Source organism: Varanus komodoensis, unplaced genomic scaffold (genome assembly GCF_004798865.1).
Source record: "Varanus komodoensis strain SLA01 unplaced genomic scaffold, ASM479886v1 scaffold9, whole genome shotgun sequence".
Lineage (NCBI taxonomy): Eukaryota > Metazoa > Chordata > Lepidosauria > Squamata > Varanidae > Varanus > Varanus komodoensis.
This window is the reverse complement of record NW_025336598.1, coordinates 20,929,387-20,941,640: the sequence shown is the minus strand read 5'-3', so window position 1 is coordinate 20,941,640 and position 12,254 is coordinate 20,929,387.

The following is a 12,254-nucleotide window of genomic DNA, read 5'->3' as shown; positions in this document are numbered from 1 at the left end:
GAAAAGCAACATTCCTTTGTTAAAAAGTCACCACCTTGCTCCTAAATTGTAAATTGGCATAGCTTAATGTTAGCAACGAGATTCTCAATTGCCCTTCCTTTCTTTTGTTTCTGGTATTTCCTGGTGATGCAATATTTATCTTTGCTCAATATATGCAAATAGCTGAAAGAATTCCAAATAGATGGATGAATATATCAGGCTCTACTTGTTTCACTCCTTGTGTGTGTGACCACTGGGACTGTCATGATGAAGTCCTGCACTTCACTGCCATTACACCATAAATGTGCACAAACTCAAGTCACCCCTGAGCAATTGTAGGGCAAATTGCCAGAAGGATGGCTGACATTTCGGCCTGTATCTCAGCTACATTGGGCATAGCTCTGAAAAAGAACACTTTGAAGATTTACAAGTCCAACATTGGTCCAACAATGTAAATACACCAGATAGAAACACAAGTTGATAACAACCAAAAAAAGAATATTCTTCTAGGCACAATGCTATCAATGACTGGTATGCTACATAAACACAGGTGTGGTAGGGTGATTTATAGTATTTGTTCAGGAAACCCTGCATAGCCTGTTAAGGTATTGACCAAGTCACTGCCTATTTTGGAACCCCTGAGGACCCAAGTAACAGTGATTATGCACTTGAAATGGTACTAATGATTCAATCATGATCTGCTGTTTTGACACCATCTGCTGACATTTGAGGAATACTTAGCTTTTACACCCAGATGAAGTCATAAAGCAATATCTGCTCTGCGATTTAAATTTTAAAAAACTAACTTAAAAATGAACAGTCAACAGACCTAATATTTGTGCAAAAAGGTGGCACTATCACTTACCTAGCTCTTCTCCTCTTCATTTTTGCCCATGCCTTTCAACAAATGAGAGATAAATGTAGGGATTTGCCTCTTGTAGCCCCACTGCTGACATACTGCAGATTATTTGGCCAGCCCTACCTAACAGGTAGACATTTTCCAAGGCTCTTCACCATATGAATGAATCCTGCCTTCATTTATTTTTGTCATAGCCAGTCATCCACCCATATATTTTCTTTCAAGAACACTAAGACTGTGCTGGTACATTTGGTTAACAATATACTAAGAAAACATAAGCTTCTTCAGGCATTCTCTTCAGCATAATTAAAAATGTGGGGAAAAGTAAACTTGGTCTCACTGCTGCATAACCTGTGGACCCCCCCCCCCACCACCCCTCCTTCTCTTTTCATGTGCTGGAGAAAGTTGTGAAGTGGGGAAGCTGCTATGTGCACACAGGAGTTCCCTTTGATTGAAGAGCTTGACTCTGCAGGGTCTATTTCAATTATGGCCTATATGCAGAGCAGGCTCTTCTCTCTCTAGGGACACTATTGCATCCCCATACATGAATATCAGGGGATGCTGTTGCTCGTGTGTGGCCAGAGAAAGTGGTCCTGATCTCTTCCATCTATGATATATTACTCATGCAGAGGAAACCATACCCAGCTGTCTTATACTATGTAATCAAGCATTCCCCAGCTGCAAGTTTTCTAGTGTCTTTGTGTAGTGACAAGAAACAAATGCATCCACTGCCTTCTACATGTTACTGGTAGAGACTATAAAGGAGCTGAACCCTGATGAATGACAACTCCAGCAAGTAACAAGCATAGCATTTTAATCAAGCAAAGGCAAAAAAGCAAAACAGGCACAGTGATGCTTCCGAGACAGCTTTTAATTCATCAGTACAATTTTATTTTATTTTTTTATTTTTTTATTTGCTGTACTATAGTGTTTCACATGGAAACAAGAGAAAACCTTCCTGGAATAAGATTGTTCTTTGTTATGTTATGTTATTTGCGAAGTTGGGCCGACCCACCATGACTCCGTGGACAACATTCCTCCAGGCCTTCCTGCCCTCCGCCATCCCCTGGAGTCCACTTAAGCTCACACCAACTGCTTCAGTAATTCCATCTAGCCACCTCATTCTCTGCCATCCTCTTCTTCTTTTGCCATCAATCGTTTCCAGCACTAGGCTCTTCTCCAGGGAGTCCTTCCTTCTCATTAGGTGGCCAAAGTATTTGAGGGTCATCATCAGTATATGGCCTTCTAAAGAGCAGCCAGGGTTGATCTGCTCTGACTGGTTTGATCTCCTTGCAATCCAAGGGACTCGCAGGAGTCTCCTCCAGCACCACAATTCAAAGGCCTCAATTCCTCGGCACTCAGCCTTCCTTATGGTCCAACTTTCACAGTCATACATTACAAGTGGGAAAACCATAGCCTTGACCATACAAACTTTTGTCAGCAGGGTGATGTCTCTGCTTTTTAGTATGCTGTCTAGATTTGCCTTAGCTTTCCTCCCCAGGAGCAAGTGTCTTTTAATCTCTTGGTTGCAGTCCCTGTCTGTGGTGATCTTGGAGCACAGGAAAATAAAATCTGTCCCAACTTCCATTTCTACCCCATCTATTTGCCAGGAGGTGATAGGACCGGATGTCATGATCTTAGTTTTCTTAATGTTGAGTTTCAAGCCAACTTTTGCACTCTCCTCTTTCACCTGCATCAAGAGGCTCTTTAGTTCCTCTTCACTTTTTGCCATTAGAGTGCCATCTGCATATCTGAGGTTGTTGATATTTCTCTCGGCAATCTTAATGCCAACTTGTGATTCATCCAGCCCTGCCTTTCTCATGGTGTGCTCTGTATATATGTTAAATAGGCAAAGCAATAATATACAGCCTTGCCATACTCCTTTCCCAATTTTGAACCAATCAGTAGTTCCATGTCCAGTTCTCACTGTTGCTTCTTGTCCGGCATGCAGGTTTCTCAAGAGACAAATAAGATGGTCTGGTACTCCCATCTCTTTAAGAACTTGCCACAATTTGTTGTGATCCACATGATCAAAGGCTTTAGCATAGTCAATGAAGCAGAAGTAGATGTTTTTCTGGAACTCCCTAGCTTTTTCCATGATCCGGCGTATGTGGCAATTTGATCTCTAGTTCCTCTGCCTCTTCAAAACCCTGCCTGTACTTCTAGTAGTTCTCAGTCCACATACTGCTGGAGCCGAGCTTGTAGGATTTTGAGCATAACTTTGCTAGCATGTGAAATGAGTGCAATGGTGCAGTAGTCTGAACATTCTTTGGCATTGCCATTCTTTGGGATCGGAATGTAAACTGACCTTTTCCAATCCTGTGGCCACTGTTGAGTTTTCCAAATTTGCTGGCATATTGAGTGCAACACTTTAACTGCATCGTCTTTTAGGATTTTGAATAGCTCAGCTGGAATACTGTCACCTCCACTAGCTTTGTTGTTGCTCAGACTTCCTAAGGCCCTTTGACTTCACATTCCAGGATGTCTGGCTCAAGGTCAGCGACCATCCCATTGTGGTTATCAGGAATGTTAAGGTCTTTCTTGTATAGTTCTTCTGTGTAATCTTGCCACCTCTTCTTAATCTCTTCTGCCTCTGTTAGGTCCCTGCCATTTTGGTCCTTTATCATGCCCATCTTTGCATGAAATGTTCCCTTCATATATCCAATTTTCTTGAAGAGATCTCTAGTCTTTCCTATTCTATTGTTTTCTTATATTTCTTTACACTGTTCATTTAAGAATGTCTTCTTATCTCTTCTAGCTATTCTCTGGAATTCTGCATTCAATTGGGTATATCTTTCTCTTTCTCCCTTGCCTTTCACTTCCCTTCTTTCCTCAGCTATTTGTAAAGCTTCCTCAGACAGCCATTTTGCTTTCTTGCATTTCTTTTTCTTTGGGATGGTTTTAGATACTGCCTCTTGTACAATGTTGCAAACCTCCATCCATAGTTCTTCAGACACTCTGTCTATCAGGTCTAATTCCTTAAATCTATTTGTCACCTCTACTGTATATTCATCAGGAATATGATTTAGGTCATACCTGAGTGGCCTAGTGCTTTTCCCTACTTTTTTCAATTTAAGCCTAAATTTTGCAACAAGAAGCTCATGATCTGAGCCACAGTCAGCTCCTGGTCTAGTTTTTACTGCCTGTATAGAGTTTCTCCATTTTTGGCTGCAGAGCACATAGTCAGTCTGATTCTTGTGTTGAACATCTGGTGATATCCATGTGTAGAGTCGTCTCTTGGGTTGTTGGAAAAGAGTGTTTGCTATGACCAGTGTGTTCTCTTGACAAAATTCTGCCAGCCTTTGCCCTGCTTCATTTTGTACTCCAAGGCCAAACTTGCCTGTTAGACTGGTTATCTCTTGGCTTCCTACTTTAGCATTCCAATCCCCCATGATGATAAGGACATCATTTTTTGGTGTTATTTCTAAGGTGTTTTAGGCCTGCATAGAACCGGTCAACTTCAGCCTCTTCAGCATCAATGATTGGGACATAGACTTGGACTACTGTGATGTTGAATGGTTTGCCTTGGATTCGAACTGAGATCATTCTGTCATTTTGGAGATTGTATTCCAGTACTGCTTTTCCTACTCCTTTTATTGACTATGAAGGCCACTCCATTTCTTCTGAGGGATTCTTGCCCGCAGTAGTATACATGATGATCATCTGAATTAAATTCACCCATTCCTGTCCATTTTAGTTCACTTATTCCTAAGATGTCGATGTTCAGTCTTGTCATCTCTTGTTTGATCACATCCAGCTTGCCTTGATTCATCAATCGTACATTCCAGGTTCCTATGGAGTACAGATCTTTGCAGCATTGGACTTTCCTTTTACCACCAGATACATCCACAACTGAGTGTCCTTTCCGCTTTGACCAGTCGCTTCATTCTTTCTGGCGCTACTTGTACTAGCCCTCCGCTCTTCCCCAGTAGCATATTGGACATCTTCCGACCTGAGGGGCTCATCTTCTGGCGTTGTATCTTTTTGCCTTTTGGTACTGTCCATGGGGTTTTCATGGCAAAGATACTGGAGTGGGTTGCCATTTCCTTCTCCAGTGGATCACCTTTTGTCAGAGCTCTCTGCTATGACCTGACCATCTTGGGTGCCCCTGCATGGCATAGCTCATAGCTTCATTGCGCTACACAAGCCCTTTCACCACAGTAAGGCACCATGAAGGGGAAGATTGTTCTAGCAAGTGCTAAAAACAGCCTAGTTTCAGTGTTTGCCTGATCTCCCAAGGCAGGAAGCACTATAAAAATGAGGCCATCACACTGAAAGCTGGTTTGGTGAATTCCACTCAGACCATGAGTCCATCTGGAATCATTGGGAAAATGTCCTCCAAAGACCTAAGAGACAGGGCAGGTTAGTAAGGAAGTAGGGTCTCTCTCAGAAATCCTGGTTGCAAGTTGTTCAGGTCTTTGTGTTCTAGTACCAAAATCTTAAGCCTGGCCTGGTAGTGAATTGGTAGCCAGTGTAGTTCTTAAGCAAAGGAGCTGCAAGATGAAAAGGAGCAGCTCCTGTCAAAAGACCAACTGCTGCATTCTGCAGTATCTCAAACTTCCAGAGCGGATATGAGGACAGCCCCAGATAGAGCACATTTCAGTAATCCAGTCTTAAGGTTACCAGCATCTATATCCCTGTTCAAGCTAGGAGAGGCCATACCTGGTGAACAAATCAGAGACAGCAAGAGGCCCTCCAAGCCATTTCAGTGACTTGAAACTCCAGTGACAGAAATGGTTCTTCAAAGCCGGTATTTCAAGCGGAGTGCATTCCCATCCAGAGAAGGTAATGAACCTATCTCCTGGACTCAGGAACCATTTTTCCACAAGATTTCCATCTTTCCATGGCACTCGTCCACTCCATTGCTGAGTCCAAATACTGATCTAGGATGTGCACAGACTCTCTTGATTCACTTGTCATCGGGAGTCAAGAGCTATGTGTCAGCAGTGTACTGATATCACTTGTCTTCACATCTAGTAGCCATTCCTAACAGCTTCATATGGATGTAAATTAACAATGGAGACAGGATGGTACCCTACAGAACCCCATAACTCAATTGCCAGGGTTAGAGGAATGGTAACCCAATCCTACTCTCTGGAATTGACCTTGAGGGTAAAAGTGGGACCAATGTAACACAGTGCCTTCAGCTATCCCATAGAGTCAGTCCAGGAAGATACCATGGTCAATGGCAAAGCCAATGTGAGATGAGTAGAATTAGCAGGGTTGCTCTCCCCATGCCTCTCTTCCAATAAAGACAGCCATCTGAGAGGGATGGTGTAAACTGGTGTCCTGCAACAGCAGGGGGTTGGACCTGACAGCCTTCACGGCCCCTTCCACGTCTCCTATTCTAAGATTCTATGAAGGATCATCCATCAGGGCAAACCAAGACTGATTCAGTCCCATTACAAAATTGAAACCCAGACTGAAATGGGTGTTATTTGAAGCACATGGTGATGTACTACAATAGTTTTGTGAGCCGCCCCGAGGCTTTGTTGTGATGGGGGTGGCATAGAAATGTTTTAAATAAATAAATAAATAAAATTCCCAAATGGTGTGAAAAAATAAGAGTGCTGTGCAAGAACTACTAGCATATTAGATTGTTTGGTTCCCATGCTCCCGAACTGCTCATCCATGATGAGGCTTTCTACATGTCTCACTGTCTGTTGTACCTCTTTCTAATCAGTGACCTATGGGGAATCATACCCCATTCCTGTGCCAAGTTTATTTATTTTATGACTCTTCATACCTTTGACACTCCACCCTTTACCCAAAAGGTTTCCAGAATAGCTTACAAAAACAAATGACATGACACTCCCTTCTTTCAGGCTTGCAAATTAAACATTCAATGGGATAATGATTATTATTATTACATTGCATTTATATTCCACCTTTCCCCCCTCTTATGAGAAATCCAGCTTACTTAGCTCCATTTCATCCTCACAACAACCCTGACTGGTCCAAAATCAGGCAGACCAAATGTCACCTAGTCAGCTTCATGGCTGAGTGGAGACCAACACCTGCATCTCCCAGGTCCCCAGTCCAATACTCTAATCAACACACCACACAGTTTCTCATATCTTATTCATGAAATACAAATAATATATTATTGTTGTATGTTTACAACCAAGGAAAGGGAAAGAGGTTAATTGGATTGCTTGCCTCGGTACCAAAATAATGCAGCTTGCCATGGGTTCTAGGAGCAACAATTCCTGTTCCACTTCAAGTAAAAAAATATATATTTTGGACCAACCTTGTCTTTGGTGCAAAGCAATATGTAACGACTGAGGCCCAATTCAGTGCAGATGACTCACAGGTAAAGGCGCATAGGACTGTGGGTGTGTACTGTCTACAAGTCAACTTTTTCTAAGGCAAAAATGAAATATCCTTGGAATTTTAATTCAGACCCAAAATGTCTACAGAAGTATACAAAAATGTTTACTGGTGCTTAGGGGATATTTTTTTACCAGAGACATTTGGGATTCAAACTACTGGTTAGATTCCATGCCAGTATAAATACTCAGTGTTCTGTTGGAGTCATTATTCCAAGTCAGTTTCAAAATGTGTGGGACCCACTGTCAATACTAGATTTGGTTCTGTCCAGATGAAACTTCTGTGTGAGTCCAGTGGAGGTCTATCTTTCTTTACCAATAAGATTTCTGTCAGACCTTTTTTCTCCAGGACAAAATAGTCAACACTTCAAAAAGACCACCTTTTGGAGCAGATGTAGTACTTAAATGCTACCACATGAGGGAATGCATGCCAGTATATTAATAGATGCATTCAAAAGAACACTGTATAAAGTTTAAGTACACCTTCTCCAAAATTCAACGTAGCTAAATCCTTGCAGCCTTAAAAGCATTTGCTTTTAAGTCACAATGCAAATTCCAACTTTATGCAAAATGACTTTTAGAATTTAATAACTTAAAGAAATAAAAAAATACTCTTTCCTGTACTTGTCAATATTTCCTAGCAAATCATCCTTGTTGCTTTTTTTCTTAACCCTCACAGATTAGCTGGGAATAAAAATTCAGTTATGTATTTTTTAAAGTTAGAATTTGCAGGGAAGAATCAGCAGTAAGAAGACCTAAAAATTCACTTCTACTGTTCTGAAAAGCTTTTTCTATGTACTGGGGTCATGGGGTAAACATGGTGTTAGAAATCCAGTGACTACGTTCATACAACATGCCAAACCACAGTGAGGATTAGCCATGTCAGGTTCCAGAGCCATCTAAACCATACTGCTTCCTGCAGTTTGGAGGCAGCAAGTCACTGACAACCCATGGCTCATTTTTTGGGTTCCTTGACCCATGACAGGTTAGTGTGTTGTCCAAACCTGAGGCACCAATCCCATTATAGGTTGTGGGAAGTGTTAAGCAAGACATTTGACAAGAGTGACAAAAGCGTCTTGCCAGTTCTAGTGATGTTGCTCTGTACCAAAAATACAGAGCTGTTAATAAATATGTAAACTCAGTATAAAATGGGTAGGAAGACTATACAGAGTATATCTATTAATAATAGCCTTATTTTATTTACCCTAGAAAGGGAGGGAGGAAAGCCAGAATAAGAATTTAGAGAAAAGGGGTAGTGTAGAAGCATAGATAAAATGAGAACATAATCACCAAATATGGAGGTGGGGGGCTCTAGGAAACCAAAGGAACCCAAGCACAATATGACAAACTCAAACTTCATGAGGCATGAAACAGGAGAGAGATGAGGAGTTGGGACACAGATGTTTACCTCTTCTAAAGTGAGGGAAGAAAAAGGTTGCTTCTTTAAGGAATGCATGTGGATCAGGAGACCTTCCTTTTTCCCAGGCCACCAGGTGTGGTTTTGATGGGGCACTAGAAAGAAACCAAACTCTGAAAGATCCCGGTGTCTTCTATGCTACCAGGCTCCTGCAGGTGCAGGCTTTGAGAGGGAGCATGAAACAGTATATTCTCATAGGTCCCTAACAGAATTGGAGGAGGGTAATAAAACTTCCCCCAACTGAGTTGTTAAGGAGGAAACTGAACTAACCTTACCACTGAGAAATCTGACCATGATAGCTTTGGCATGTCTGTTTGTTGACATCACTCTGGCATCACATCTAATGTATATTTTGTGCTGAAAGGACTGTATGGACAAGTGATTCGTGGATGCTAGGTGATGGCAGTATGCCTATAATATTATGAAAGCATATGATCTGTATGTCTTCTGACCTAATTGAATTACCATAAGTTGTCCTTATGTGAGCAATGAACACTGGGGCCTCCTGAACAACAGGAGCCTAGGTCAGGCCTATTCTATACCGTACGGTCAGTGTGCACAACTGAAAAGAAGATCTTTCATTCTTTTGCCATAGTTACCTTGTGAAAAACTGAAGCTAGAATTTGGACCGCACAGATGCTTCCTGTAGAAACACAGGATGGAAATCCCTTTACCAAAGCTAACAACTCCTGTTGGTTATGCAGATAGGAACAGTGGTCTGAGGCGTGACATCCAGGGCTCTGATTAGCCAGTTCAGACAGGTGCACCTAGGATGCCAGGGTACAGAAGCATAAAATTTAGAGCACTGTTCCCCCACCTAATGACTTCCATAAGTCTATATGGGGGAGTTTTTCTCCAACAGTACAACCACCCATAGGGAAACTGCTACTTCGCTGGATAATGACTTCTCACACTAAGAATTTTAAGTTTACTCTGTTCTGTTTTCAACATGCCAGAAAATCTCCTGGGTGCAGAGCATCTCCAACTTTTTCTGCCAGCATGTTTATACAGAGTAGCATGCAACATCTCTTCTATGAGCTCATATTACATCTTGCTACAGTTTTGTTAATGGAAGCCTTTAGCCTTAGCTAATCACATGGGTATAAAAGTGGTTTTATTAGTTATCCAGGTTCAGATACAGACATTTCCTTATTCTCACATATGTGCACTTTGTATTTCAGCCAATGTTCTTTATCTCCCAGGGCTTTATCATCAACTCACATTCTTTACTTAACTACTTTATGTCTGTCCCATAACATGGTTTCCACCGTAACCCCATCGATGGGGCTTATTTTATACTTCTTTATATTTCAGGGCCTAAGGAACTCTCTGTCCCTATAACTAAAGTGTTCCACAAGCTGACCCTTTTCCAATTATCTTAGAATACCTTAAGACTTCCTAGTGGCCTGGGTTGGTTTGTTGGTTGGTTATTTATTTATTTATTTATTTATTTAAAGTTTTTCTAAGCCCTGCACTACAAACGTCTTGGGACAGCTTACAAGAAAAAGAAATGAAACCCCCAAAATATAAAACAAAACAAGGCACTGCATCCAACATTAGAGGCTTACATGTGAAATACGCATCAGCATTAGAGAAAAGATGCACAAATGCATAAGTAAATTTATTCAATTGATATTTTGCATATATAGTGATTCTAAGACTTTGAGATTTGCAATAGAATGCTTGTTGACACTACTTAAGGATTCAAAAACCACTGCTACTAATAAAGTGATTTAAAGTGCATGTCTAATGCATGTTCAGAAAGATCAAAAGTCCTACATGGCTTGCTGGGGAAAATTGGGAGTTGTAGGACATTTTTTTCTGCCTAAAAATTCACTGTATGCTTTGCTGACTACTTTTAACTCAGGCCCAATTTTCTGAGCTTTCCCCTGCTGCATTGAATCATTTATCTGCATTTTAACACCAGGCTGTCTAACCTCTCCCTGGCAAAATCTTTATGCAGCCGCCTGGCATAACACAGCAACGTGCTCCCTAGTCCTAAATTTCACCAGCCACATATGGTTATCCCACAGAGAAAGAACAACTTAATCTTCGGGCCTTATTAACTTTTTTCTTAGCTTTCTCCTAATCCTAATATAACACCACCCACCAACCAGAAAACTTTCTCTTTCTGACTACCCACAGACTGACTCAGCCCCTCACTGTCAACTCCTTATCTGGCAACTGTCATTTCTCAACAGCTCTTTTGTGCCTACTGAGCATCCCCAGCCAAACTGAATTTACCTGTTCTATGCCCCACCTGTGAGGCCTCAAGGTGATCATCCCTCCCTCCCTCTTCAGAATGTCACCAAAAATCGTCAGAAGCCAAAAGCATATTTACTTAACAGCAACCATAATGGGCATGGCATTCCTTCACATACTGCAGTTCAGGTAATCCCTAACCCTAACCCTAACCCTATCCTGGGTCCCAATTATAGGATTGGTTGGGTTTAGAGTAAGGCCTTTGTATTTATACAGAGTTCCCGCCTCTGTCTGCAAGACAAGGGTGTACAGCTCTTGAGGAATACTGTGAGAAACAGAAACATAGTGAGTCAGAAGGGGATACCTGGGCCATCTAGTCTGACCCCCAGCTCCAGCTGGCTCCACTCATGTAATACCCAACCTGTGGTTGTCCAATCTTTCCTTGAGCACCCTCACTGATGGGGTCCCCACCACCTCCCATGGAAGCTTGTTCCATATCCTAATGGTCCTAACTGTTAGGAAGTACTTCCTAGCATCCAACCTAAAATCCAGTTCCTTGAGCTTTGCCCCATTGGAGCATGTTCTTTCCTCCACCACAAGGGAGAACAGGTCATAACCCATCTCCACGTGACCTTCACATACCTATATGTTGCTATAAGACCCCTCTGAGTCCCCTCCTCTCCAGGCTCCCTCAATCTCATCTCATATGCCATTCCCCTGCCCCCCCCCCCCATCCAGCTACCATCCTTGTGACCCTGTGATGAACTGATTCTAACCTGGCTATGTCTGCCTTATAATGTGGAGCCCAGAATTGGACACAGTACTCCAGTTGTGGGTGGAGAAGGGCTGCAAAACCATGCTGAGCAATCTTGCCCTGGTTCCTCAAGCTTCTGCTCAAGTTCACCTTTGAACAAAATGTATTTCTTTTGCTTCTTAGAGTCAAAGTGTTAGGAGCAGACTTAAACTGGCAATGAGGTCGAGTTCTTCAGCAACATCCAATTTCCTCCCACTCTTTTGTCCCTTTGTAATTAAGAACAAAAAGTCCCTGAGTTTCCCTGCCTCCATAAGCAGGAGCCTCTGAGATGGAGCACGGTCAGGAAAAAATGCCAGTATGGCAAAGTCACATTTTGTATGCCTTAATATTTCTGGAAGAGATACAAAGAGAAGATTTGTACAGTGGAATCAGTTGCCTAGAGGAGTCATGGACTCTCCCACACTAGCGACATTCAAAAAGAAACTGGACAGCCATCTGAGTGGGATGGTGAGCTGCAAAAGCAGGAGGTTGGACCTAATGGCCTTCTCGGTCCCTTCCAACTCTACTATTCTATGAGTATAGCAGTTTGTTTTCAGTGGCAGCCATACACATCTTATCACATCTATTTCTAGTCTGTAACATTGTGCATGTACAAATGAGCCATCAGTACCATAGCAGAGAAATATTGGCATTGCCTCAGAAACAGCACTCATC